Source organism: Felis catus, chromosome D3, assembly GCF_018350175.1.
Source record: "Felis catus isolate Fca126 chromosome D3, F.catus_Fca126_mat1.0, whole genome shotgun sequence".
Classification (NCBI taxonomy): Eukaryota; Metazoa; Chordata; class Mammalia; order Carnivora; family Felidae; genus Felis; species Felis catus.
In genome coordinates, this window is record NC_058379.1 from 93331656 (window position 1) to 93356541 (window position 24886).

General features: G+C 54.4%; 1 long non-coding RNA gene across 3 annotated transcripts; it reads right to left on the minus strand.

The window, feature by feature from the left end:
• Positions 1-1624: 1624 nt before the first annotated feature.
• Positions 1625-23154, minus strand: LOC105261069. Of its 3 annotated transcripts, none has more exons than XR_006587812.1 (6): positions 22987-23154; positions 21604-21681; positions 12922-13037; positions 12545-12747; positions 12128-12243; positions 1625-2642 (listed from the first exon to the last, which is right to left on the minus strand). It is a non-coding gene; the product is annotated as an uncharacterized LOC105261069 (long non-coding RNA). The 3 variants fall into 3 exon arrangements; XR_002737417.2 differs by having other exon boundaries at positions 21620-21681; positions 22987-23149; XR_006587813.1 differs by lacking the exons at positions 21604-21681; positions 22987-23154 and adding an exon at positions 21203-21597.
• Positions 23155-24886: the final 1732 nt, after the last annotated feature.

Below are 24886 nucleotides of genomic sequence, written 5' to 3' on the forward strand. Positions count from 1 at the left end.
GGTTAACCGATTGAGCCACCCAGGAGCCCCTATGCCATTTATTTTTTTTAATGTTTATTTACTTTTGAGAGAGAGAGGGAGACAGAATGTGAGCAGAGGGGCGGGGGGGAGACAGGGAGACACAGAATCCGAAGCAGGCTCCATGCTCTGAGCTGTCAGCACAGAACCTGACACGGGGCTCGAACTCCCAGACCGCGAGATCGTGCCCTGAAGTCAGACACTTACCCGACTGAGCCACCCAGGCGCCCCTGTGCCACTTCTGATTCAGCTTCATACTTTACACTCCGGTTTCACAGATCGTTTTCCTACTCCCCTCCCCTGTGTTCACTCACGTAGTAAATATTCCCCAGGCTCCTGCTCAGGGACAGTCACGCTGCAACACGTGGCTCGACAAACAGCGGCGGACGTGGGCAGTCACGCTGAGTGCTTTTCCTTTTCCTACAAGCAAAGACGAAGCCCAAAACGTGAAGACAAAAGCCAGAACTCACAGAGCTAGAGAACGAAGGAGCTCCCAGAAGAGGCCCCACACTACTCCGGGTGTGCGCACGCACCACGCTGTTGATAACTGCGCGTTTCTTTTGTAAAATTAACCCGAGTGCCCGGGTTGCACGAGTATGTGAGCAACGTCTTCTGGGACGGCGTTCGACATGAAAACATGAGTCGGGTTTTCTGAAAAGAGACCTAATATCACACAGACGGCTCTAGCTTTGTGGCTGCGACTTGAATGGCTCTCAGACAAACGAAGGGTCATTTAAAATTGAGGAGATCTGTGGGGTGTGTGCACATCTTGGAAAAATGCCTTCTGTGTCCCATTTTCCAAGCGTTACTCCCCTCCCCACTCAGCTTAAACGCTCTGTGTCCCCCGTCACTCTCTCCCGTGACACCAAACCGTGGTGGAATTAAATCCTGACTGTCCCGCTGTGGCTTCTTTTAAAGTCCCTCCAAAGCCAGAGCGCCATGCCACAGGATGCTGCTGTCCCCACGGATCATGTTGAGCGGGGCTGTCTCTAGGACACCGTGTGGTGCAGCGGGATGGCCGGGCTCTGTCCCCCCCCTTCCCTGCTCAGATGCACCCCTCCGCCAGCCCTGCCTCTCCCCTGGCCTCCCTTTCTCATCTGGAAAGCCAGACATGCCCCTTGCTCCTCTGTGATTCTGAGGCTGTTTTCTTAGGCAGCCACTAAACCGCCTCGCACGTTGGTACCACTCTGTCCTCGCCAGGCCACCTCTTCACCTTCAGACGGGAAGGAAAACCGGGACACTGTGCTCCCATTGCTTGGAAATGATGAGGGCTGGTCCTCAGGTTCCACATGCTTCCGAAAGCCAGCAGCGGGACGTCATACTGCAAGACCCCAACCGGCCCCAGCCTCGCTCCCGCCCCGTCAGCACTCGCGGCGTCAGCACGGTCCCCGGTAGTGGAGGAAGAAGGCCTAGCGCGAGCGTCCCTTTCCATTTGGCAGATCAAATACACATAGCCACAAAATACAGAGCCATAAACACCCGGCAGCCAGACCTCGGGGATTCTGTTCCTCCTTCCGTTTTTCCCGTTTCCACCATAATACAGGAGCTCAGAGCATGAAAACGACCTACGTTAGCCTCTACGTTGTGTCAGATTTCATTCCACTCACCAGAGCCTGGAAGTTGAAAGTGTGGGGCCATGCCTCATTTCAGGGTATTCGGAGGGAAGAGTTCAGGTCACTGTGCTGTCACCTGGTCCCCTGCACGGGTCAGATCTGCCTCCCAGGGCTGCAGCAGATGAAGACCATGTCCATCCATGGGGGCCATGTCCACACTGGGAACAGCGTCCACACCCGGGACAGTGTCTACACCCGGGGATGGTGTCCACACCCAGGGACAGAGTCCACACCTGAGGACAATGTCCACACATGGGGATGGTGTCCACACCCTGAACAGTGTCCACACCTGGGGCCGGTGTCCACGCCCGGAACAGTGTCTACACCCAGGGACAGAACCCACACCGGGACGGAATCCACACCTGGGAATAGTGTCCACACCTGGGACAGTGTCCACACCCAGGGACAGTGCTCACACCTGGGATAGTGTCCACACCCGGGACCGTGTCTACACCCGGGGATGGTGTCCACACCCTGAACAGTGTCCACACCCGGGGCCGGTGTCCACGCCCGGAACAGTGCCCACACCCAGGTGCGTCCGCGGTGTGATGGGCTCACATGTGTAGGGCTGTCCTATGGAGCCTGCGTGTTTTGCCGTTACTTCGTGTGTGTTCATTTCTTAGTTTCGGAACGAAGATCCAGAGACGGAGGCCCTGGCTCTCCCGCCTTGCACCGCGGTTTGCCAAGCGGGTGGCGCTGTTTGCCGCGCGGGTGGTGGCGGTCCAGCGGGGTCCCTGCTGCCGGAGCCGCCCGCTCGGATGCCGTCCTCAGCCTCTGCCCTTTCCGTGCGCCCCACGTGCGCGTTCTCACCGTCTCTGCCGCCTCGTGTGCGTCTTCGATCCTTCCCGGCCCGCACTCCCGTCGTGATTCACCCCGTTTATTGCTTTGAGCAGCCCTGACGCACCGGACATCATCTGAAGTATGGACGACAGGGTACAATAAGGTGGAGAGTAGCAGCCGTCTGAGTAAAGTTCTTCATTCACTCCGGCCCTAACTCTCTGTCTTCTTATCCTACATAGAAAATAAAAAAATCAATACTGCCGCAGAGGGCTTGATAAAAGTGCTGGCCGAGTACAGCAGGCGTGCTGGATATAGTAAATTAAAGCGATCAAAATTTCCCAGCCGGCTCTGCCCGCACCCTCCGTGCACTAACCGCCCTGTCTGCCGGGTGTCCGTCAACTGGAAGCTTTATTTTACCTGCGCCTCTGATTATCCGGGGAGTGAACCTCACCGTCCTCGCTGTGAATGCTGCCCGGGGGGGGGGGGGGGGGGGGGGGTGGGGGAGGGAGCTGCGGGCCGGGCCAGGCGCGGGAGGCAGACGGAGCGCTCCCGTGCGGGCTCCGGGGACCCGCGGAATCGGGGTGCGGCGCGAGGGCATGGGCTTGCCCGGCCGGCCCCCTTCGCCCTCGCCAGCTGCGCAGCCTCGGGCGTCACGGAGCCTATCGTCTTGTCTGCGAAACGACAGCACCGTGGTATCAGCAGGACAACATCGCGGAGCGCTGGTGCTCACGTGGTGGACACGCGCTCACACGAGGTGGGCTTCCTTCCCCCTCGTGTGCACACACGCACACACACGCGTGCACCGTAAGAAACTCAACGGTTACATGCTTTTCGTCTCCCGGAAAGACAACTTTCTGTCTAGGTGGACAGACACACATTCAGAGTACATATTCCTAAGACCCCAAATTATGAAAAGACGCGGATCCCTCGGCAGCTCTTTACACGCAAGTCGCCAGCGCGGAAAAAAGCATTTCCTCTGACTCCGGAGTACAATTCACGTTAACTGGACTCAAGTCCGGGGGCCGCGCCAGTGAGACGCGGCGTGTGCGCCACCCACGGTGACAGCGAGAGACCGCGCCTGGCTGCTGTCAGCCCCCTTCTCCCGTCAAAACCCGGGACCCTTGTGAAGTCACTGACATCCGTCCCACCTTGGAAAGGCACGGCCGGTTCCCATCGACCTTCAGAGACACGAGGAAGGGATCGGGGTGCACATCCGCAGGGCCAGGCCAGCCGCCGGGCGGTGCGGGAACACGGGGGCAAATTATCGGGGCGAATTCCACCCTGGATGAGCGTGCCCGTGCCCAAGCCCAGGAGGTGGCCCCCAAACCACCTCGGAGGTCAGAGCCCTGAACTCGCACGTCCCCCCACCTCAGCAGGACGCTCGCGCCTGTTCCCTCCGCCACCGTTTTATCTGAGGCTGATTCCCTGGCCCCCAAAGCTTCGGTCTGCAATACGGGAGTTTCCAGGCCTTCAAAGCTCCAAATTTGACGTCTTGGGCCACGGCCCCCGCCCGAGGGTCACTCTCGGCCACACGTGACCTTTGCAGCAGAAGCCCCTCCTGCCCTGAAGTCTGAGGAGGACAGATCGCACCAGAAGCGCCACCTCCACCAGCGCTGAGAGCGCGGACAGGGCGGCTCCTGTCTGTGATCCCCTTTCTCACCTTTCATTACAGAAAAGCATCCGCTCCAGACACACCGGAGGCCTGAGCCCGACCTGCCTAGTTGCTTCTTTGCCACGCTTAATGCCCCCTTCACAGGCCAGAGCCAGCTGCCCCCAGATCCCCATCTGGTTCTCACACAGGCCACACTCTCGTCTACGCAAAGCAAGTCGTCTACACTCATGCGCGTCAGGACCCAGGGAGCAGTGCCTCCAGGTCCAGAAGCCCAGTGTCTGCGAGAGTTCCTACCGTGGCCACGGCCGAGGCCGAACCGTTTCTAATGGAATCCCGCTCGGCTGGCCAGATGCTCTCCCGCCAAGGCTCACAGCCTCCCCTCCGACAGGACAGCCGGCTGGGCTCGACCGTGCGGGGTCTCCCAGCTTGGAACCCGACCTGAGGCTTTTCATCACCAAGGTTCTCACAGCCAACTTATTAGAAGTCGATTAATAATTAACACTCCCGACAATCATAATCTTACTGTCTAACGTCCAAGTGCAGGAAGTGTTTTATATTTCAAAAAAAAAGTACGACTTAAAACGTGCCTGTGTCGCAGAGATGAGCGCAGGACCGTGGTGGTTAGCGGCTCCCGAGGGCACGCGACTCATAATGGCCACCCCTCCGGCCTTGCTGACTCCTAGGCCCGCTTCCCATGGTGGCCGTGGTGGACCGAGGAAAGGAAGGAAACGCTGAAAACCACTCACACCCCCAGCTGGTGCCCCAGGGCCCCATGCAGAGAGCCCCCAGCATGACACCCCACACTGGGGTCGTCAGCGGCTGCCCCCCCAGGTCACAACCACCTGTCGTGAAACTGGACTTCGACACAAAACGTTCTCTGTCTCCCCTGGAGCAAAAGAAAGAAAAAGAAAAAGGTCACCTGTGTTACCGTGTATGATCACCGATCTTCTCTCCCAAGCTGTGTTTAGTTGTGAGCTTGGACGCGGCCGCAGAGAGACTGTAATTTAAATAATTCTATTCATCGAGTGTTTATTTAGTGCATACTATGGAAATCCGTGCTGGGCGTTGGGAATCAGGCCCCGGAGCCCGGGGGCCAGGAATTCTGGGGCACAAGTTTCCTAAAAGGTGACGTCTCTGTCCCAGGAAAGGAAGGGCTTCCTGGTAACAGCTGCCTGCCCTCCGCCACCCACAGCAAGGTGGACACGTGGGGACAGTCCTCTGTGGAGGTGCACACGGTGTTGCCGCGTCCTCTGCAAGTATTAATGAATTATGTTGATAGCGATGTCATAAACCCCTCGCAATGCAGATTTGGAAACTTAACTCTAAAATGGCTGGGTTTTTTTAATCTCATGGATGAGATTGCTGGTTTTATTTCACAAATGAGTATGTTTCCATCGCTCGACATTTGTAAAGAGGGACTCCTTCTAAGCACGTGAATTTAATTTGATTTGATCATTGCCAGAAAGAAAGAAGAAGAGGCCATTTCTAACACAAACAAGAGGTCATTCCATCCCTCCGTGGGTGGATGTGTACAGGCTGTGACTGCAAACCACGCTCTTCGTGAGCACAGTCTGAGGCACTTGGGAAAAGGTGAACCCCTTTGAGACATAACAAAATTGGGTCTGTAACTATTTAAGGACCTAACTGCAGGGGGTTTTCTCCAGTTCAGATAACAGAAAATGTATCCACACCACTCACTCAAGTCGACTTCACCTGTGGGACTTGTCTCAGCAAGCCGTGTTTTTGAATGTTCTGTCTGATCACGGGGGCAGGAAATGAACCACTGGGCGACTGTGTAGTAAGAGAAATGATTTGGGTCGATCGGCCCAGACGGTGGCGTTCCGGGTGAGGAGACCAGAGTCGTCTGTGGAAACCGTCACCAAAGACCAGACAGCTGATAGCCAGCTGAACCACAACCTTCCAGAGTGATCTCTCCCTCTCTCTGCTCCAAATAAAACATTGTGGGGGTGCCTGGGTGGCTCAGTCAGTTGAGCGTCTGACTCTTGACTTCGGCTCAGGTCACGATCTCACGGTTTGTGAGTTTGAGCCCCGAGTCGGGTTCTGTGCTGACAGAGAGGAACCTTCTTGGGATTCTCTCTCTCTCTCTCTCTCTCTCTCTCTCTCTCTCTCTCTCTGCCCCTCCCTCATTCACATGCATGCACCCACTCTCTCTCTTTCAAAATAAATAAATAAGCGTTAAAAAAAGTAAAGCACCCAAAACATCTAGATGAAAAATTTTAAATGTTTCAGGGTGTTCTCATCCTCTCATTTTTAACAGAATTAAGATTACCTTTTGCAACATCTTTACCTATTCCGAATGTGACCGTCCCTCGAGGCTGTATTTGGTGCGGTGGCACGGAGACGCCTTCATGCACACGCACGTCCATTCAGTTGTTGTTTTACTACAGCAAATATCCTGATACATGAGTATCTACGTTTATCGGATTCTTTTCTTAGGATAAAGTCCTAGAGGTAGAATTATTAGGTCAAATGTGGGATGTTGTTAGCCTCTGATACCATATGGTTCTAATGAGTGAAAAAGCAATCATTTCTCTAATTCCTCAATGACCCAGCTTTTTTCCAGTGAGTATAAAGTCTGATGTCTGAGCTACTTCCCCGGTGATCCGGTTTAGTTGTGTCTCCATTTTGGAAGTTTCCACCAGAACTTTGGCAGAAACCTGAGGACTGACGCTGCTGGCTGTACCTGAATCCACAATACATGCTCCCCCCAATCCACAAGATGACAATCCCATCAATTTGTAGTCTCAGAAAGTTTAATTTGTTGTCAGTACTCATGGCCATTGACCACAACATAGGGCTCCTTAGTTCCCAAAGCAAAGGCCAACGATCAGAAACAACCTGGAAACTCTGAATTGTCCCACGTTCCCAAGGTCACAAGATTCCCTAGACACCTTTTCTTTTTTTTGTATTTTATTTTTTTTTTCAACATTTATTTATTTTTGGGACAGAGAGAGACAGAGCATGAACGGGGGAGGGGCAGAGAGAGAGGGAGACACAGAATCGGAAACAGGCTCCAGGCTCCGAGCCATCAGCCCAGAGCCCGACGCGGGGCTCGAACTCATGGACCGCGAGATCGTGACCTGGCTGAAGTCGGACACTTAACCGACTGCGCCACCCAGGCGCCCCAGCCTGGACACCTTTTCTTGAGTCTGTTTGTATAATCCGTGCCTCAGTATGAACCCATGGTTTGGGGAAACTTCTCAGCTGATGAGGTTGGGCACATTCTCAGTCTCATGAGCCTCCATTTTGCCAAAATCGTCAACATACAGCTTCATGTACAGAATCTGCGCTTGGGTGTCACAGAGGCCACGTCATGGTAACCCCCCCTGGGGTCCTACTGAACTGCCTCTGGTGCCCCTTCTGTTCTGCAACATGGTGCCCGTGTCAGATGGACATTGTAGACCCCTCCCCACATCAATCACTTTGGCTAGCACCAGGTTCAATGAGGACCCACATGCGGCTATGAGATACGGAATCCAATCCCAGATAAGGAGCGAGCCCTCTTTTTTTTAACGTTTATTTATTTTTGAGGTGGGGAGGGGCAGAGAGGCAGAGGGAGACACAGAATCTAAAGCAGACTCCAGGCCCTGAGCCGTCAGTACAGAGCCCGACGCGGGGCTCGAACCCATGAACTGCGAGAGCATGACCTGAACCCCCAACCAGCCGAGCCCCCCGGGCAGCCCCGGGAGCGAGCTCTCTTTAAGACATCGGGAAGAGAGGCGAGTTAGAGGCCGGCTCTTCTCTCAACAAACACCAACGTTGCCCACACAGGCAAAATTTCCACTGACTTCGGATCTGCTGCACAGATAGGTCTGCCCAAAGACCACTGTTTTAAGAAAGATTCAGCCAAAGGTTATGCATCACTCTCTACGGGAGGGGAAAAGAGATATCAAATGGGAAAATAAACAGAGGAAGACAGAGGAAGGAGACCCAGTGGGGGAACTGATGTAGAAGGAAATGTAAAAAGCCCCCCTGGGTCCTCCCCAAAGAGCAAGCTACTATCTTCTTAGATTCTCTTCCCGAGAGACCTCAGAAACATACTCTGTCTTCCCTTCTTGTGTTTTGCACGAACCGCTAGACCTAGAAACATTTTCTGCTCATTAGAAAGCCGGGTCAGCCTGAGGATCGAGGCACTGAGAGGACAGTCACGTCCTCGGGGATGCGTAGGCTGGCGGTGCAGGTAACTGCCAGGGGCGGCGGGAAGGACGGGACGGTCGGGAGGAGGTCGGTGCTGGACAGAGGAAGCACGGGTTGTAAACAGAATACTGGAAACGGACGGTTCCCTTTGGAAAGGGACGCGTCTGGCACGCGTGCCGTGTCCCTGCTTTCTCAAGTCAAGGGACGCGTAAGGAATTGCTGAAACCAACATGCGCCCCTCCCCGCCCCCCGCCCCAGCGTTAAATCATTCTCAGATACTTCATCGTCAAGAGAAACTTTCAAGCAAAGCTACAACGGACAAGATTGGAGGAAGGCGGGGGCACAGCCACGGGAGGAGGAACTCGCTGGTTCCGAGCTGGCGACAAGCCGCCTTGCACCCCCGGTGCGCCCGGTGAGGGGTGGCCCCGGCGGGCTGCACGGACCCGCGCGCTGGCTTTCCCGGCCTCCTGCACCCGCAGCTTCCCAGGCAGAGATGCCTACGACCTTCTCCCTTTGGCCCAATCTGCTTTACCCTCTTGTCTGATATTTTCCAGGGTTCTTAATCACGAGTGCAGCAGATTGATCAATGACGGATATGAGCAACAGCTTTGCATGCTAACGCTGCCGGATTTTTTATCTGAGATAATATTTCTCTCTTAAAAAGCCTCTGCACGGCTATGTATTAATTAAAATCTAAATACTAAATATTGATTGATGCGTTATCAGGCCATAGCAGTTGGGCTCTGCCACATTGATTTTTTGCTGTGATTTATTATCATATTTAAGAAAAATCATTTTGTGTGATTATACGAGGAAATAGACTTTAGTGAGGGTGTAATTCTTTTGTATCACTTTTGTTGTGTGGAGGCCAGGCCCATTCCTCAACTGTGGCTAAGATTGCTGATACCTTCATTGCCTCTTCTCTGTGGCCTCCGCCGGCTAATGCTTTAAGCCTGCTTGGTCTTGTCATTAGAAATAATGGGCACTAGGATTTCCTCCTTAATCACAACTGAGATTAACAGATGGATGAACCCAAGTTCTTAAAATTATCTAGTTATTAACAAGTATTTCTTTTTATCACATTAATAACATTGCTGCAGAGGATTTTTTTCCTTAACGAGTAGAATTGAAGCAAAGCCCCAGAACAATGTTCAGTCTGGCCCAACGTGTAACCATTAGTCAATTAATCTTTTTCCTCAGTGCAAAAGCCGGGGGTGTCAGAGCAAACCCTAGCCATGAAGATAAACAGGAACGTGCATCTATCTGAAACAGACTAGGGCTGTATATGGAAGAATGCACCTGTGCCTATGTGAGTGATTTATACAGTAACAATATGTACCGTTATAGGGAAGAAAAACTTCCCGATTGCTTCAGACACCAGCAAATTACATCCTTCGCCAAACAGTAAGGGGAGAGACACAAAACTGACCACGTGAAAATATTTGCACTTCAAATTACAGATTAAAGTATGAATGGAAATAAAATCACACTGAGTCATTTAAATTATTGGGCCTAAATATTCCTTGTATTTTATTTTCTTCTCATTTATGTGTATATTCATCTTGCGAGAATAAAACTACTTTTGTATTAACTGAATGACAAAGTCATTCCTTGTTTTCCCACTATTTCTCACCTAGGAATCAAAATTAAAGAAAGCTAATGTATTAACTTCATATTTGTGATTTTTTTAAATTATATTCAAGGATCCTTAAATTATATGGAATTTCAGCAACAAGGAGGAGCAAAAAAGGCAGGAGGCAGGAGAGGGAGGGGCAGGGAGGGAGGGGTAGAGGAGGGGAGGGGGACCCAGGTGCTTCCAATAAAGTTTACTTTCAGGGATGTGCACAGCGAGACTGGACCTCAGGCCCCCTCCAAAGCCCAAGGTCGGACCCGAAATGAACAACACACTGGTCCCTGAGCTGCCCGCGGTCCAGTGAAGGGTCATCCTGAGGCACACACGTGCTATGGGGACGTGGACAGGAGGCATCCAACAGCCACGGAAGCCAGAAGTCGGCATGTCCGTAATGAAAAGGCGCTCGAACCTCGAATGGAAGAACAGGGGTGGAGGGGGAGGCCGCCGGGAGGGGCAGCGGACGCCGACAGCAGGGCTGGAGTCTGGCCAAGAGGTTTTCGTTGGTCATAAGGAGTGTGCATTTTATGGATGTCCAGAAAAATGTATTGTGAATCCCGTCTCCTATATCAGACAGAGAAGAGAGCCTGAAGCTAAATTTGTGGAAATTATTTTATAGGAAAAGCACTAAACCCAGGCCCACCTATAAAACCCTGTTTTCGTCCCTTGGCGTATCCGGTTGAGTTATGAAACAGAAAGTAATAACAAGCAGCCCCTCCACCCTTCTTGTCAGCCACGCACACGCCGAAGCATGCGAGGTGCACGTGCGAAGGGACTGTGCCTTTTACTGAACGGTGACCCGAAAAAGCAGCTTAATCTCACCACCGCGTCACCCTAATGCAGCATCTTCCAAAATGAAACACATTTGCCAGCCCCTCGCGTTGGGAGCCCGTCCTGTGTGCCTCATTCCTCGTATGTGGGAAAATACCACCCTCCAAGTTTCTCAAAGTACGTGTGGTGGAGAAAACGCTCTGGTTTTGCCCGAACTTCCTTCACTTGGAGTGGAGGGGGGTCCTGGACAAACGTACTGATCAGTCTCGCTGCCAGCAGTCAGTGGAGCCACCCTGGAGGAGGCGGCAAGCCTGGGGCCTGGGACTCAGAGGTGAACGGTGGGGACCAAGGGAAAGGGCTGGTTCCGACCCGCCGTGGACGTCTGCGGCCAGCCTGTCCACACCCCAGAAGGAAACACCTGGACTGGGTCTGCTCCCGCGGTCACGCGGACTGGGCGCGCACACCCCACACGGCACTTCCCCGGGGAGGGTCACAGAGCATCAGCTGGTCCTGGGGACGCGACACCGTCCACGACAGGGTGGGTGGTTCTCTGGACAATCGCTCTTGCCAGAGATGGTGCAGACAGCCCAGAGTCCAGGCGGGTCGCGCACACGACAATCTGAGCGTCACCTTCACGTCACTTCTGATACGGTCACCCTGAAGGTACCATTTGACGAGCCCCTTGTAAAAGAGCTTTGGGAAAAGTCAACTCTGTAGAAACGTGAATCTACCAAAATGCGACACTTGCCCCCATTACGCATCCCGTCGCCACACTGATGCTGGTTGATGGCAGAACGCAGCACTGAGGAGCCCTTCGCGGCGTAAGAAAAGGCAGGAAGCACGTCACTGGGTCGCCCAGACGCAGCAGCGTCCCCGTCACACCGGCAGACGCCCCACACGAGGCGGGCTGGCTTCCACCCCAGCCCCTGGGGCCTCGGCACAATCCCCGCACGGATGTGGTTTCCTGTGATCTGCCTGCTTCCACTCTCCACTCCTTGTCGTGACTGTCTCCGTAATTTTCATTATTTTTCCCGTCTTTGTGAGTAACTGTCACCACCCCTTGGTGATTCTGTGTTTTGGTTTCCAGTTACACCAAGGGACCTCACTCAGCCCTGGCATCCTCAACTCCCTAGCCACATTGGCTGCTAAGTGACAGCGAGGTGGCCAATGTCACCTGAGCTACGCAGGGCCGAGGACAGTCCTGGCAGGAAACACAGTCCCGAAGTTGGGCGGTGCCCCCCGCCCGGCACGGCACGAGGCACTCTTGTGATGGCTGGTACGGGCACGTCACACAGTCGTTTGTGACTCTGGGTCTGCACGCACCCTGTCCGTCCCATTGTTGAAAAGTGCTGTTCCCGAGTGAGAGATCACTGAGCCCAGTTTACACATCGAATCCTGCTTTTGCACATCAAAAGGGAGTCATTTGCTCATAGATGTAATTATGTGTGCAATATTCGTTCTTTTTCCTTGCGGGGGGGAGGGGGGGACATGATGGGTTGAACTGCGTCTCTCAGAAAGATACACCGGAGTCCTAATCTCTGGTACCTGTGAACGTGATCTTCTCTGGAAACGGTGTCTGCAGGTGACCCAATCAGGACGAGGTCCTTAGAGTGGCCCCCGTCCACTGCGGCCAGGACCCTCCGAAGGAGAGGACACAGACCCTTGGGGAGAACACAGGGACAAGCGTCAGGTGACACACCCAAAAGCCAAGGATCCCCGAGGACCCGCAGCTGCCACCAGGAGCTGGGTGCCGGGACCAAACCCCCGAGGGGTCTCCAGGAGAGCGTGCCCACCGACACCCGGATCCCAGACTGTCCGTGAGTGGAGAGAGCCTGTGTGTCAGCGGGCGGGCGTGGGCTTTGCTGTGGCGGCCCCAGGAAACTGACTGCAGCGCGTGGGTGCGGGGGAAGACCCAAGTCCGTTGTATGAGATGCTCGCACCCGGAACGAGGGCCCTCCTCACCCCTGCTCCTCAAGAGTCAGCTCCAAAGCAGACTTTCGAAGGCCAGCCATCATTATCATCCACAGCAGCCGCCAGAGAGTGCCAATTACTTTTGTGGCCAGGAGCAAACCACTTGCTGTCTGCAGAGCAATTTCTTCATCTGTAGAGGCAGAAGTTGGGCTACTGTCTCCGGCACATTCTTTGTGACTTGCGGCCACTGAGATCTGGCAAACAAATGGTCGATCCTGAGTTAGGTTTGAGAGTCCAAATTACGTGCCACCTTTCGCCGAGTCGCGATTTTACTGAAGACTACACAGCGTAAAGGCGACCGGTTAACGCGCAGAACGGGGAGGTGAGTGGGTGGGCTCGCACCTCAAGAGGAAGGGAGATGTGCTCACCCGGCCCGTCTGCCCTGCGCGTCCCGGGCACACAGAGAATCTGGTGACGAGCATCTAAGGTAGCCTGGGATTGCACCCTGGAGAGTTTCCCGCGTCTGCTGTGTTTCAAACATCAGCTGCAAAGTAAAGATGAAACTTTGAAATTACTTTGACGTTTCAAAGAGGCCAGACAAGTTCCCACCTCTGCACGCGTGAAGACCACCTCCCGACCCAGCCTTTGCCCCTTGCCGCTGGCCGAGTTGTGCTGATGTCCCCAGTGCCAGAGCCCTGCTGGCCTTGGCAGCCAAGGGCGGCTCAAGGTCGGCGGACGTTCTGAGAACGGGCTCCTGGGCTTGGTTTTGGGCCCTTCCCTCCGCTCTGCCGGGGTGGGAAGCGGTGTGAAGGGCTGACTGATCTCTCCGTTCACGGCAACGTCCGCAGCGTATCAGCCCGCGGCCTACAGCTTTCCGACGTGCTAGGCCCACACCCTCAAAACTGTCCTAAGAGATCTCCCTAGCCTTGCCGCTGATGATCGTCTGCTAAATGCAGAGTTCATACGCCACCCGAAATAAAAACAAAGCCTGTAAATGCTTATAGATGGACTCAGCGTGCCCAAATCCATTATGGATTTTCCGGCACACTTGAGGAACGTGGCATCACACACACCCTGTGGCCGCGCCCTCTGAGAGCAAACTACCTCGATACAAAACTGTGACGCTCTCATGGACAAACAGCCCTCACTCGGTCACATGTCCCAGTAACTCTGACACACGCCGCGGCTCCGCGTTTCCGAACGTCGCCATTTCTTTGCCACAGTCTCTGCATGTTTGAGCGCGTGACCGCTAGAAACATCCACCCGGTATCTGCCCCAGGTGCTTCTGTTCACGCGGGTGGGCATCCCACTAACAGAGAAGGCTGTCTGTCCCCCATGTCCATGTCCCTGGACGCAGAATCCCGTGGGACATCCATCAGTGCCGCCGCTGAAAGGCAGCTCTGAGCTCCCCCGGAGTGGTCCCCGCTCTGAGAAGCCCGGGCCCGCGTTGGCTCTGCTCCCAGCGACAGTCCATTCCAACCGAAGGGAGAGAGATCCGCTCTGGCAATCCTCTCGTGACACTGCCAGGCTGGGAGCCAGCAGAAACCCCCGTCCGTGGCGCCCAGCCTCCCGCACTGGCATCGCTGCCTGTGCCCACCGCCAAGGGGCGCAGGAGGCAGGGCCGGCAGAGCGGGAAGCCAAGAGAGGGGCTGCGGCCGCATCGGCCTCCAGCTCGGGGTCCACGGGCAGCTCTCACTGCAGAGACAAACCTGGGGCCAAGGAAGGAAACCCGCGAGTGGGGAGAAAGGAATCCGAACACCCCAGCAAACAAGGTCCCCTGACATCCGCTCGTTCTGGAAGGAGAAGCCTTCCTTGGAACGATGGACAAACTAACAAACAGAAAAGGTCTTGAGAACTGCTGAAATGAGAAAAGGTTTCGACCTATAGTATTCTCAGATACCTTGACCCTCCAAATCGCAGACAAGCCCCCATGAGAACAGGACAGCACAGGTGCAGGCCCTGAAGGGTCCACGTCCGGAAGCTCTGTCTCTGTGCCACACGCCTCCGCCTTGCCTGTCGGGGCCCCGCTGCTCGGCTCTTTCTCATGGAACCGGGCTGTGGTTTCCACACTCATCCCCACACCGCCCTCGGCCTCCACCAGACACCAGTCGTGGCCACACGTTGTCCCCAGTTTCCAACCACACACCCCTCCACAGGGCTCGCTGCCTCCAGGAATTTCCTCCTAAGACCGGTGCTAAGTGCGTCACACAGCAGAGCGTTGGCGGTTCCGTGTCCGGGCTTCTGGATGGCCAGGCAGCACGGGGCAGGGGGGGTCCCGAAGCCCCACGGGGGCCTCACGGTGCGCTCGCGGACACACGCTGCCCGCAGAAGCGGTTTGGCATCAGCCGTCGCTGTAGCCACGAGCTTGGCAGGACAGGACCGTGTGCTTCCCGACCGCTGCCCTAAGCCTCCCTTTCTGCGGCAGGCAGGTGTGGGTTTTCAGCCCCCATGGGACCTGACCAGCCACGGCACAGCCCACTTACCCACACTGGTGACTGGAAATCCCAGAGGAGAAGCTGCTTAATTAAAAGTCAAGTAGACATTTATGATGTGTGCAGTGTGCCCATTGCGTGACGACCTGGGAGCTCTGATTGCATTTGTAATTATTTCGTACGTCCCAGCTGCAACACGGTGATGCCACAGAGACCCGGAGCTTGTGTGCCTCCCGGATCAGGGGCACATCCTGCTTCCAAGGAATCAATTCACGAACACAAAGACGCAGACGGGGTAAGACAAGGTGCACACAGCGGACTGAGCTCACCTGTCTGGGTGCACCGTGAGTTGGTCAATCGGAGGCCCCACCCCCTCCTCTGGGGTTCCCAGCTTCCTGGTGACACACCAGGGGGGCGGGCGCCCTGGCAGTGACTTCAAGGATCAGCCACTCGGACCGCTTGGCCTTTATGAGGCGCAGGACGCAGCCGCCTGCGTGACCCCCCGCCTCTGTGGTCGAGATTCTGTCCTTGTCCCTCAGCAGTAACGCTGTGACGGCCCAGCTGCCTGCGTGGAGCGAGGTGCTCCCAGCACACACCTAGCTTCTGTGCAAAGCTAAACAGTGCACATTTGTGGTGGGTTTTCGAGCCCTCACTCGGTGGGAATGCCTGTGACAGGGCTCCAGGCCTGAGCAGGCCTGCCCCTTGGAGGAGGCCACACAGACCCTCAGAGCAAGCTCGGGTGACCCCACGGACGTACACAGAGACCAAGGGGACATGGCTGGGGCTTCGTCAGTTGGGACCATGAGTTGCTGGTCACAGAACGCCCTCACTCCTGCCCCCTTCCCCGGGAGGGTCACTTTCTCCGGGGAAGACGCCCCTTTCCTCCAAATCCAGGGTCTCCTCATGTGCTGGACGGAGCGTGGGAGGGTCAGAACACAGACACATGGCCAGCAGCCAGTTCCCCTGAGAAGGTCCAGGGAGCGGGCCCCGGCCCAGAGTGACAGTGGCCGGCCCACGCAGAGAGGTCTTGAACGGACAGCATCCTCGGGGAGCACGTGTCTGTGGGCATTAGGAAGGACCTCACCAAGAGGAGGCTGTGTCGAGACCTTATTCCAAGTTCTTGCAAAACTCCCAGGTCAAGACCGGAACCAGGGTCCCCACTGGACTCAATACTCGGTCCAACTCGCAAAAGACATCACTTGCACCTGGGTGCCCATTGGGTGTGGTGGATGAGATGGACGCACTAATAAAAGGGGCTCGTCGGGCACTAAGAAGCCGCCACGGGGACTTCCACAGGGACTGCCAGGGCCTGGGCACGTGATCCACGTGGACGCCCAGCGGCAGAGAGGTCTGCCCGAGATGGTTCAGGAGACGGGGCGATGGCTCCTGCTCCTTCAGGGGAGTGAGCACGGCAAGGACTGTGTTCACTCAGGCCACAAGCGCCTCTGTGTTTATGGGGTCCCCACAATCAGTAATTCCGCTCCCCGCGAGCTGAGGCCCCAGCCCCAAATCTAGCGTTGGGCGGCCCTTGGCCGAGCACGGGGCAGTGGTGGGGACTCAGTTACAAGCCCAGGCCTGCTACCCTCAAGAGGAACCATCCCCGTGACCCGCAAGAGAGAAGTTTAAACAAAACTCACAAAACTCCTTCTGGTGGGGAGTTTAAGTTAATCCTCTGGGGACAGGGACGGGGGTGGGGGGAACATCACAGAGCAGACTCAGAACCTGCCACCACCCCTACCCCGAGCTGACCACCAGCGGTGAGGGAACGGAAAAGGGTCGAATAAACAGCAGCTGCTACATCCCAGGCAAGTGCAGACCTGAGGGACCCTGGTCATGGAGTCCCGTCCTCTGATATATTTTCATTTCTTTTTTTAAAGTTTATTTTATATATTTTGGGGGGGGGGCAAAGAGAGAGGGAGAGAATCCCAAGCAGGCTCCACACTGTCAGCACAGAGCCTGATGAGGGGCTCGAACTCACGAACCGTGAGATCATGACCTGAGCTGAAGCCAAGAGCCGGACGCTTAACGACTGAGCCACCCCAGTGCCCCTGATGTGTTTCCATTTCTGAATTGTTGCAGTGTTCGCTCAGTGAGACCGATAGCAGAAAAGCAGTTAAAGGGTGACCACAATTTGTGCTCATTAAGTAACATCTTGTGTCGGATGCAGCAACGCATATGGTCGCCTTTCCTGGTAATACCAAAGATAATATATTCACTCTTCCGATAAGTTCACAACAACGAAGAATAAATGTGCTTTTGATCTCACAAGAAAGTCACAGAATACAGAATAAAACCGGTTTTGTCCAATTAGCTGCAAATAAATCCATAATTTGTGTTCAAACCAACATAGCTGCTGTTCACTCTTCTCACATAATAGACGAAGGTTGTTCCTTAATTGCGTGGCCCTCCTGAGGCGGTAATGCTCACCCTCCTGGGGGCCAGGAGCCCAGGACCACTCCCAAGGGTGGCAAACACTGAAAATCTAATCATGTTTAAATGCGACTCAGGGCAACCCAATTTCTCAGGATGCACTTTACGGAAAGCAAAGCCCCCATGCTTTCTCTCGGGATGGCGGTGAGGTTTCTGCCCCACAGAAAGTGTACTCTGAGGTCTATGAAAAAGAAATCCGGCCTAGGACCTTTCGACGCCAGGATGGGATTTAGGATAGAAAACGCACACACTTCTCATGACTTCCTGACCATCCAGCGGGAAGAGACCCACCGTCTGGTGGCTGATTCTTTGCACAAACACACTTAAGGTTTGGTGGAGATTTTTTTAAATCACAACATGATATTGCTTTAATTCTCTGTGAAATTGGGGCATTGTGACAAAATAATAGCAACCAAATTATCTCTGTGCGTTGATATGACTACAGTGTGTGTTTAACGTGGAATAGGAGTACCTGGCATATTTGTGTTTATAAAGTCTTTGTACGGTTCAAGCACCACGTGACTAGGAGGAGAACAATTCCAACTAATTCCAGTATGAATTATCATGACAGTTCCCAGCAAGAAATGAGGGTTCTGAAGCGTGCGTGCCAGAGATGCACACTCGTACCGTTAGCACAATTAGCGGGCGACGATGTAGAATGAGGTGCCGAAAGGGCCCGGCGAGGGCGTAGCAATTAGACATTTCCACAACAATTACCCAAATACACCACATTTTTTGATGGCTCAGTTCTTAATTAAACACAGAAATGCAGAGAACACCCCAAATACATCTATATGTTATGTAACGTTCATTACAGGCCTTTTACGTTGTACCTTCTATATTGACGTTTTCAGCCACAATCTGATACAAAAGAAATCGTCCGTAAACCAAACTGAAAGAACGCAAAAAGTTAATAAAGCGGAAAATTCAAGCAAAATAAATTGTGCTTTTTTACTTTCCAAATAAATATGCGATGTGTGCCTCAATCATAGAGGTGCCTTTCACTTTCACCTGACACAAGCCGCCTGTCACCTCTGAGGACGCCGTGTGTGGTGCTGCGGTCAGGGCCAGGAGCAGGGGGAGGAGTATCGGGTGTAAGTCAGTCAACAACTCACCTCTCTGCCTCATCTAGCATCTTCCCTCGTGTAAGACCCGTTACTTGCCTTTCAAAAGTTCAAAGACTGAAGAAAAGGACCAAAAGGTGAAGTACGAGGGTCTATACTCCGCAGAAAATCTAGTACATGAAGTTAGCTTTTCAGAAAAACATACCAAATTGGCCTGATTTTTAAAAAAATTGGCGCCTGGGGGGCTCAGTCAGTTAAGCGTATGACTTTGGCTCAGGTCACAATCTCACGGTTCGTGGGTTCGAGCCCCGCGTCGGGCTCTGTGCTGACGGCTCGGAGCCTGGCGCCTGCTTCGGATTCTGTGTCTCCCTCTCTGTCTGCCTCTCCCCTGCTCATGCTCTCAAAAATAAATAAACATTACAAAAATGAAATTAAGAAAACATAAAAACATACATATCAGCATCATAAAAAAGAAAAAAGATGGCTAGCCCAACTAAAAAAGATGTGGAAAGCTACCAACAAAGGCACGTCGACTAACTATACCGCCTTGTCGCATTGCTTCTGCTCGTTCTTATTTTTCGGTGGCCGGTATTTCTCCCGCTCCCTCCTGCTCTCCTGTCCCGTCCGATATGGGTACTCATGTTGCTGTTGGGTGTGTTCTTACAAATGTGACCATACCTGCTTCACTCCCATAACGCCAAATGTGCCGTGGGTCTGGCACCTTAGTCTGTCCGTCCTTTGTAACGGTTGACGGTTTCCCATGTGCTGTTTAATAAGTGCTGTGGAAGTTACATCCTACAATGTAAAACACTTTCGTTCACAATGTTAAATGAAAATGTAGTACATTAAACTGAAGACACACCAGCTCAGAAAAAGTTTACACAACATGAACCTTATTTTTCAATCAGAAAGCTAATCTGGGGTTTAAATATGGATGAGAAGACACATATGTTAGTCTGAAAATAAAACACGACGTGGGGTCAAACTGTAGCCTTAATTTTAAGAAACCATATTATTTGGCACAGCCACTATGGAAACAGTAAGGAGGATCCTCGAAAAACTAAACTTGAACCGCCCTTCGATGCAGCAGTCGCACACGGGGCACGTTTCTGGTGCACACGGAGTGTGGCCCCGGGCGATGTGGCATTATTCACGGCTACCGAAGCCTCGCAACAAGAGAGGAGGGACTCGATGTCCTGGAGTCTCATTCAGGCGTAAAAAGAGAATGAGATCTTGTCATTTGTGGCAACGATGGACCCAGAGGGCATCATGCTAAGCGAAGTGAGCCGGACAGAGAAAGACAAATACTGTGTTCTCTCTTACACACGGAAGCTAAACGGAAAATAGTCGAACTCAGTAGAAACAGCAGAATGGAGGTTGGAGGGGCTGGGGAAACAGGGAGAGCGGCCCAGGGGACAAACTTCCTGCCGCAGGACGAAGAAGTCCTGGGGCCTCCCGTAGAGCACAGCGACGCAGACGCTGGACCATCTACGCTCTGCCACAGACACACACAGGGAGCGGCCGGGGTGACAGATGTGCACTTACGCTGACTGTGGCAATCACCTCGCACACACACGTGCGCACACACACACTCCTACACACCTGTGTCAACTATACTGCTGCAGAACTGAAGGGAGAAAGGGCATCTTATATGTAATACTGAGATATAAAGAAACGTCTACACAGTGTTTAGAATTAAATACGCCGAAAGCAAACCACATCACCTCCCTCTCGCCTGGAAGGAAAGGGAGTGCTCTGGGAAAGCAGCACTTCTGGCACGAGCGGCCACGTCGGCCAAGCAAAAGCCTGGCGCGTGTGCACCGCAGACAGGCCTGTCACGGCTGCTGCCGGAACTCAGTCGTGTGTGCACACGGCAAGCACACCCTTCCCGGGCGGGCGGGCGGTGTTCAAGCTGGGCCTTGACCCAAACGCACCAACAAGTGAGCCGTCCTAGCGGCGTCCCCACACGGCAGAAGTGACCACGCCGATAACGCGTGATCTCCCAGGACGGCTCCTGTTTTCTCCCCGGGCCCACCACCTGCGGAAGCCACGGTCAGTGAGCAATGATTGCAGAGGCCCTCGTCCTAGTCACACCGGGAGCGACGAAGATTCACGCTCGGCAAAGACCTAGGTCACGGCCCCGCTCGCTGGTCCTGCCTCCCTGGTGAACAGAGTCTGGACGTAAGACTCAGTCCTCTGACTCGGTGGATGTCTATTCCAGTGTCCTAAAAGGGAGTCTCATGTGCAAAGGCAAACATTTAACGCCTCCGTTTTCTTTTGTATCCTCCCCAAACCGAGGTGTTAAAACTCCTATAAACGCTGAGTAGCCTGGGTGTAGTATCTGGAGGGCAGTGACCTCTCTGTCGGATGATGTTGCACGTGCATTTTCTCTTTTGCCCCCATATGTCTGATCATCGGGAAGTGAAAGGCAGTCTGGGGACACTTCATTTAATAGATGTGTTTCTGAAACGTGTAGGATGAATTCTGTCAAATAAATCGAGTTTTCCCGGGGCGCCTGGGTGGCGCAGTCGGTTAAGCGTCCGACTTCAGCCAGGTCATGATCTCGCGGTCCGAGTTCGAGCCCCGCGTCAGGCTCTGGGCTGATGGCTCGGAGCCTGGAGCCTGTTTCCGATTCTGTGTCTCCCTCTCTCTCTGCCCCTCCCCTGTTCATGCTCTGTCTCTCTCTGTCCCAAAAATAAAATAAAAAACGTTGAAAAAAATTAAAAAAAAAAAATAAATCGAGTTTTCCCATCCAGGTGCTTTGTGCCTTTGAGGATATTTACCTCAGTTACACAGATCTTGTCTGCCATGTTGCCCAGCAGAGACACGCCCGCACGCGTGTGTGCTGTGTCCCCTGGACAGTGACCTGTCATCTCTGTCACTGTTCCGCCAGCGGTGTCCTTCTGAGGTGCAGTCACCCCCAAGCAAGCTTGTCCTTGAGTGTGCTGTCGCGTCCCGCCACTGGCCACACTCTGGAGGCCAAGACCTTCTCCTTCACGAGGGTTTGGCTGTTGTTAGTTGAGACTTCCCGTGATTGCTTTAAGTTCCTTAAAACTAAGCCTTCAAATGGTGAAAATTCTCTAAAAGCATTATAACTTTTAATAACTTCAAAAATCTGTGACGCATCATAACAAAAATACTTCTTAATAATTCATGCTCAGACTTAAGCTGTAAAATCACTCACTGCCAATGAGTCCTACCGTAGACCGCAGCCCTGTGGCTCCATCATTGCTGTGCTCATTTACAGAGGTTTCCAAGTCATCTGTAAAAACAAGGTATTGGTTGTTTTTATCCTCAAAAACACCCATACATTCTGAGACTGGAGAAAAAACTATCATTTGGAGAATTTCTCACGTGATCTACAGTAGAGGGGGTGAATGGGGAACATGGGCATCTAATTCTGGAGCCAAAAACATGTTCCTATGCAAGAGCTCAGCCACAGACAAAGCCCAGCGGACACAGCTGCCCCTCAACCACACAGTGTGGGCCCTCGCCATAGAGTGTCCGGGTCATGGGGTCATGGCCAGACCTCGAGGGGGCCGCAGGCTGGCCGGGCAGGCTTGTCCTTCTCCGTTTGCCCGCCACATGCCTTGGTCACCTCCTTGCCTCACATGCGGCTGGGCCAACTCCATGCTCGCAGATCCCAGCTACCAGCCCTACAAGCTGGCACGTCCTGGCACCTCTCAGCCCGAGGCCCAGCCAGGTGACTCTCCATCTATCCTGCACCGACATCCCAAACCCACCGTGTCCCACCCCGCATGCCTGGCTCACGCCTTGGGCCAATGTTGGTGAGCACCTCTCCTCCTGACCCGAATCAGCAATGGGGGCCTCTGACCTCACCTCCCTCACCCGTCGAGGATGGTGGCCAACGGGCACCCCTGCGTGAACTAGTTAGCAACTCCTCAACTACGCCTTTCCCTTAATTAACAACAACAACAGCAATAACAAAAACAGGGGCGCCTGGGTGGCTCAGTCGGCTGAGCGTCCCACTTCGGCTCAGGTCATGATCTCACGGTTTGTGGGTTCCAGCCCCGCGTCGGGCTCTGTGCTGACAGCTCAGAGCCTGGAGCCTGCTTCGGATTCTGTGTCTCCCCCTCTCTCTGCCCCTCCCCTGCTTGTGTTCTGTCTCTCTCTCAAAAACAAATAAACATTTTTTAAAAATTAATAAAAACAAAACAAAAAACAAGTCTGTCTGTCTTCAACAAATACTCAAATACACAATCAATCACCAATTCCTTTGTATTATACCTCTAAACATTGTTTTTTTTGGTAAATGTTTATTATTATCATTATTATTTATTTATTTTTGAGAGAGAGAGAGAGAGAGAGAGAGACACACACACACACACACACACACACACACAGAGTGCAAGCAGGGGAGACAGAAAGCCATCAGCACAGAGCCCAACACGGGGCCAGAACCCACAAACATCGAGACCATGACCTGAGCCAAAGTGGATGCTTAACGGACTGAGCCCACCAGGCGCCCCTGAATATCTCTTGGTTACAGAATTAACCCATTTCAGAGCAAGATGTTTCCCCACATCCTCGTCATTGTGCTCCTCACCTTCCCTGGCCACACCCCATTTGTCACCGTTTATTGTAGCGGAGGGAGTATCTTCACCTCGACAGCAGGAGTGCGGCCCGCCGGCCAGGGGAGGGCCTCCAGGTCCAGATGCAGGGGCGTCCTGTCAGCTGGCGGGGCCCCTCGGGAAGGGAAGGGGCAGCCCCCCCGGCACAGCCGCTCGCAGCACCCCCACCAGGCCCCGGCCCAGCCCCCGCTCCCGTGCAAGTCGCGTCCTCGCAGCCTCCTTCGGCTCCGCCGTCTCCCCCAGGCCACCTCCCTTCTCCCCCTTCCCTCCGCACACATGGTCCCAGCGGGCCAGCTCCCGGGGCCTCCGACACCTGCCTTACCCACCCCAGGTCCACCCTGCCGGCCAGGGGTTGCAACGAGATTTCTCTGACCGTGAAACCCCTCTCCCAGCGCGGCCGGGAGCGCCCGGGTTCCCGGCCGTGCGCGGCACTGCGTCTGCCACGAGGGTTTCAGCAGGGAGCTGACCGCCACGTTCTGGTCCTCGAAACTGTCACTTAGCACGTTCAGACCGCACCGTAAGTTTCATCCGCCCACCGTTTTTCATGGCGCCTTCGGTACATGCTTGTGTCCCGAAAGTTGTCTTCACAGACCCAGCGATCCTCGTTTTCGGAAGACGTGGTCTTGCAACGTCCTGCGAGCGTCCCTAACACGGCCACAGCCTGAAACTGTGGCCAACGCCTGCCGTCACGTGACTGTGCGGGACCAGCTCCGGCCCGAGCGCCGCACGAGGTTTCCGACGCGCGTCACTTCCGGGAAGCACGTGAGCGGAGAGGGTCTCGCGAAATCGTGCCCGCTTCCCGGCGGACAGCGCGCGGTGACGCGCCAAGCGAGCGCCGCGCAGAGACCTGCGCCCGGTGCCCACAGACGGCTGACCCCGCCCCCCCGTCCGACACCTTCCCCCTCGCTGATCGTGGCCACCGCGCGGGCAAAGACGTCGCCAGAGCAGCGAGTACCGCCACCTGGCGACATTCACGTGCACGCTGACGATCAAGAGGAAAACCGCTGTCTGTCCGTTTCTCTCACGGAAAAGCGGCAGGTCGACGCGAGCGCTGCCATTTTGTTTTGCTCCGAGCGAAAGGGCTGCCGGGAGGCGTCAAGAGGGAGACGGGAGCACGCCGGCGCCGCGCTCACGTCGCGTGGTGAAATTCGGTGACTCTCTGCCGAGCGAAACGCCGCCTTCTGCTACCGGCCGCCTGGAAGGGTTGAAACCGAAACGTCCGTGACGGCATCGGATGGCCGTTTCCGCGTTTGCGTACAGTCCCCGCAGCAAACTCACCAAAGGCGTGTTCTGGGCCCGGACGGTCCCCGCCACCCGCCCACCCGTGCAGTCAGGGGCCCCTGGGCCGAGTTGTGTCAGCACAGGGCCTGGGAGCGGAGTCGCTGGGCTGCACTTGCCCCCTCCTACCTTCCCCTCCCTACTGCGGGCGGGGGGCTGACCGCTCACACCAGGCCCAGGCTGCGCCGCCGTTTCCAGTGTCTCTGCCACGTTCCCCACCTCCACACCGTTTCTGTGCTATACTGTACTTTGAAATTTTTATCTCCTCCGGTTTAGCCCGAGAAATAGAAGGTTCTAATGACCAGGCAAGAGTTTTTATATAAGCGGAGGCGACTTTCTCAAAACACAATCCTGCAAAGGTTCAGAGACCACGGAAGGAGCTCCTTGGAGAGGCCGGGGTGTGGCCGGTGTGAACTCAAAGGAGGGGCTGAGCTCCCCGGCACAGGCACGCCTTCGCCCACGGCTACCCTGCCGTCCACAGAGCTCCAGCGGTGCGGCCCTGGACAGGGGACCAGAGCGGTGCTGACCTCGGGCTGCACCACATGGCATGGGTGACAATATGCACTTTGCACTCTGAGGGGCTGAGGACACGGTGTG